Here is a 5,216-nt window from a genome sequence, read left to right on the forward strand (position 1 = left end):
ATATTTTGTGTTGGTGTATAATATGTGTTTCTTTTTCAGAGTGTGATCTTGTTTTGTGTTATGTACTGTTCTGCGCGAATTTAGACTTCGTGAATTTTTCACTGGTAGTTGTTGGAAGTGTCGGGTTCGTTGTCGAGCCTGTGTTCGTGTGATTTTTATTTCATTTGTCTTCCAATTGGTGGAGACGCGCAATATTATTTCCTTTTCCATGGTTTACGTAAACATATGATTATTTCTCCAGTATATTTGTTTATTCACGTATAGATATTTGGTGGCGGTAGATATAAGATAAAATGACCACTCCGGGGTAGTTGAATTAGTGTAAGTAAATGTTTAACTTCATGATATGGGATTCGGTCCCAGGGAATACTGATACTTGGAGGAAAATGGTTCGAATTGTAACTGTAAATAGGTAATCTGTGTTATATTTTGTTTGTGTAACACTCAACAGTTTTTGATATCCAACGGGAGATAGACAGACAAAATCGATGGTATGAACGTAGTATGTCAACGAGATTGGTCATCCCTCGGGGATGTATATTTTTCTGTGTATGTCAAATCAGGTATCCATCAGCTTGTTAGTTCGGATGGAAGTATTCTTGCATTTGAAGTATCCTTAGGAACTGTGGTCATCCACATAAATATTCTTATGGAATGTGGATGAAGTTTAGCTGATGAATGGTAGCACGGATTTTACCGTTGCTAAGTATTTGTATTCAACTTGTCAATTTATATTAATTTTCCAAGGATGTCATAGTGTATGTGTATATTTCAACGAGCGCCTTAGTAAATTTGGAAAACTTATTTGTGCTTATTCTTTGCCGAAAAACAAGCATCCAAAATCCTCTTCCGTTCATTGTAGGCCTTTAAGGTAGTTTATGTTTTATAGCCTTTATTTGCCGCGAACGTTCTTCGGCCCTGAAGAGTCCGTGTTCAGACCTCAGGAACGGGAGAGTAGCTTTGATCTAGCTGAGTCGAATGGTCGGTAACTCTTCATGTGAGTGGATTAAATATACAATCCCAATGAGGAGAAATCGGCACAGACCAAAAAGATCCCTTGACTATCGACTTCCGTGGAGCATGGTCCCATGTGTTCGTGACCCGAAAGGGTCGGTTTGTTGTCACATGGTCCCATGAGTCATGGGGGACGGTGGGAAAGGTCCCATATGGCGCCCTCCGTGTTGGCATTTTCGGCATTTTCGGCATTTGCGTGTAGGCATTTTCGGCATTTTTCGGTTGGTATTTTCGGATTTTAATGTTTTCTTTTATTGGGCGCATGGCACTTATGCCTAAGTTAAAATGGATAGGAATGGCCAATTATGACAAGGAACTGATTTAGTTCACACTTGGATGCACGTAATTGGACCAGTAGTTAAATCTGAATGACTAAGTAAATAATAAATGTTAATTTGAGGAATTTTTTTCGGTATGTCGTGGTTATTATTATTATTATTATCATGGCAATAACCATGACGGTCATTCAAAGCAATGGACGTACCCGGAAGGTAAATAAGGATTCAATCGAGTCCAGGAAACAATGAAATGATTTTCCAGAATCTGGGGAAAAATGAATATCGATACCCTTCAGGTAATCGTATTCGCGGGTATGAGTCGGAAGGTACTGTTTGATGTAGGCCTCATTGCTAGTAGTGAATGTTATTTACATATTAAGGTAGATTTCTCGTGATTTAGCAAGGGTAACCTCAGGCCCTTGAGCTGATTATGAAATGGCAATAAATTAGGTTTCAGACGGAAAGTCTTGGGACGGTATGACCTATTGTATCGGGTGTATCTGCCTCAATGCTTGACGGATGACCTGCTTTATTGGCATATACCACCTGTGTTGGTAATTTAATGCGCGCGTCATTAATTTATTCAAAATTGATTATTGATGAAAAAGGCTATGTTTTTAAAACCTGTTTATGCACTCGGTGAAATAGGGGTGTACATGTTAGGCAACTTCGAGTTCGCCGTATTTGAGGCGATGTTTTGGAATTAATGTTATGATTTTGAAAAAAATTTCGAAGTTGAACGGGGGGAACGCATTCTTGAATGAACATTGTTTTGTGTGTCTATCAACCCGAGGTCCAAGGTCCGAAGGTGAAGGGGGTCTCATTTTAATGAAAACAGTTGTATTATCATGGATATGGAAGTATTCAGGGAACTCTTACGGGAGTTGAGCGAGGACATGCAGGCAAAATTGAATCATAATAGCGAGGACATGAAGGCCAAATTAAATAAGTGTAGCGAAGATATGCAGGGTATGAAGGAACTGATGCGGGAAAATAGCGAGGACATGCAGGCAAAATTGAATCAAAATAGCGAGGACATGCAGGCAAAATTGATTCAAACGAGTGAAAGTATTCAGGATAATTTAGCGGAAAAACTAAATCAAAATAGTGAGGATATTCAGGAAAAGATGACGGAAAAACTGAGTCAGGCTATTGGAAACGTTCAGGAAAACATCAAAGAAATGATAGACCAGGTACAGACAGAGTGTAAGGTAGGAAGGGAGGAAATAAATAAGCGATTATAGCGAATCGATGAGCGGCAGGACGAATTGGTCGAACAATTGAGAGTCGATCGGGAACGCTGCATTAAGATAACCGAACGTTTAGAAGAGCGAGTAGGGAGCGTTGAGGCAAAGCAGGAGGAGATCAGTAAGACCATGGATACGGCAATTGAACGCATCGGCTGTGTTGAGGCTCGAAGCACAAGTGTCGCGGAGCAGTTAGACCAACATATGAAGGCGACAGTTGAATAGCAGGAAAATCAGCGTAGGGAAACTGAGGCAATAACTCGGGAAATATCCCAAACCCAGATGAAGTTGAATGACGTACGCCATAAAGCCGAAGCGTTACGACAGGAGTTTACCGACACGATCGAACTGCGTGTAGCAGAAGAAAGAGAGCTAACGTCCGTAAATATTACCGCGATCCGGGAAGAAATCGACAAGAGGGACGATAAACTTTCAGACAGGATCGAGGATTGGTCACATAGGACTCAGAAGGTCAAGCTCAAAGTAGACACCCACGACGCCATACTTCAGGAATTAAAGGAAGAGTTTGGGAAAATTAAAGTAGGGAAGAATTTTCAGGAAGTTGGGAAGGAATTTAGCCCAATGAAACCAAGTCAATTTAATCCGTTCGACACAAAGCCCGAATCCGAAAGATCAGGACTCTTCCAGACAATGAATATGAGTCAAGATCAGATAGCGGGGACACCAGGGCATAACTCAACACTCCTTCCTGTCGAACCTATCCCCATCTATAACATGGTGAAGATGGCGGACGACAAACCAAAACGTTTCAAACCTGGCGGGAATATGACGCCAAAGAAATTTTTGATTGAAATGGACGGTTACATGAGCGATAACCGGATCTCGTCTGAACGAAAGTTACGGGTTGTCGAGAAATTTTTAGAGGACCAGGCCCTTGTGTGGTTCCAAGCATTTCGATACTGCTTCGATGGGTACGAAAGCTTTAAGAGAGCATTTCTAGACAAATATTGGGGAATGCAAACGCAGCAGGGTTTGCGCCTCGAACTGTACTCACGTCGGTATTCGATGACGGGACCAACGCGCTTCTGCGAGTACTTCACAGGACAGCTAGTGAAGATGAGGGAGTTGGACAACCCTCAGGCAGAAGGCGAACTATTGGCAGCGCTCACAAAACAATTTCCCGCTGACGTGCAGCGTATTTTGATAGCAGCAGATGTAAAAACAGCTGTTGAGATGGAGCAAGTGTTACGGCATCTGGACCAGACGTCAGGTGGCCAACACATGCGGACCAGGCAGACTGAAATGGTAAATATCGTGAACTGCCAAGGAAATGTTAATTCGGTCGGTCAAAAGGAGCAAGGGACAAGTACGCGGGAGTTGTACGCTACAAATAACCATTCAAGGGATAGTAGGTGGAATCCTCGTCCGTGGAAAGAGGATAGGCGTAGTTACGGTCGGCAATCCTATACGAGAGATAATTACCGTAAGGACCGGCGACCCTATCCGAAATGGCAACCTAGAAACGATAGGAATCCGCAACCACGGGGAGATCATCGTCAGGGAGACCAGAACGACCGTAAGAAGGAATCTCAACGGTACGTTAAAGAACTGCGCGAGGCGCGAAGCAATGGAGACATATGGGAGCAGCCCATAAGGCAACTCTCCCAAACAAATGAGTGTCAAGGGGCGGAGAGCCTTGCGTTACGGCAGCATAACGCGAATCAAGGCAGGTTGAACCCCTGTGCGCCAGAGTATGCGGCCACAGAGGGGAATCGCCTTAAAAAAAGCCCAACAACTAAACGGGGAGATAGCCGGATTTTTGGAAGCTATCGATCCTCAGGAGACGTCATGGACGGTCATTACGATAGACACCTGGGTGGTGCAAGCTGATGATTTACTGGAGGAACAGTTGAAAACAGACATTAAGGTCATAAGAGAACTACCCGTTATTTACATCAGGGTTAACGGGGTTCGAGTTCGTTGTCTTGTGGACACGGGAGCCAGTGTGAGCGTTGTCTCTAGAATTTTATTACAAGAACTTCAATCCAAAAATGATATCCCGGTTATCCCAGTATCAAATGTCAAGGTTCGTGGAGTAATTCCGGACAGGATCACAATCTGCAATAGCCAAGCGTATCTGGACCTGGAGATTGGAAAGGACATTGTTTCCCATCCATTTATCGTTTTATCCAAAATTGAATATAATATTATCATCGGTTCAGATTTCTTAAGGGAATATAAAGCCCATATTAATATGGAGACGAACGAAATTTGTTTAAAATTTGATTCGGCCCAAACCGAGATGAAGTTAAATGATTTTGAGGACTTAGAAACCGAGGAAAGAATTTGGACGACACAGATCTGTTCAGGAAGCACGGAGGGAGAAGAAAGCGGGATAGGATTGGACGGAATCTGCCACAAAGTCTTTGAGGAATCTGGAATGACAATCGCAGCATTGGAGACAGAAGAGGAACCATCGTTGGATTCAACCATTCAAGGGAAAATTCATGAAGCCAAAATTGGGGAAAATGAAAAGGACCAATTACTCAAAATTTTAGAACAATGTAAAGAAGTTTTCGGTTCACGACCGGGGAAGATCCCAAACTTTCAATATACCTTGGTAGTCAACAATTGGGAACCATTTAGGCAACGCCCGTATCCGGTACCAGAAAAGTATCATGACAAAGTCAGTAAAATCATTGGCGAGATGGAGGCT

The sequence above is a fragment of the Anabrus simplex genome, chromosome 6 (genome assembly GCF_040414725.1).
Source record: "Anabrus simplex isolate iqAnaSimp1 chromosome 6, ASM4041472v1, whole genome shotgun sequence".
Taxonomy (NCBI): domain Eukaryota; kingdom Metazoa; phylum Arthropoda; class Insecta; order Orthoptera; family Tettigoniidae; genus Anabrus; species Anabrus simplex.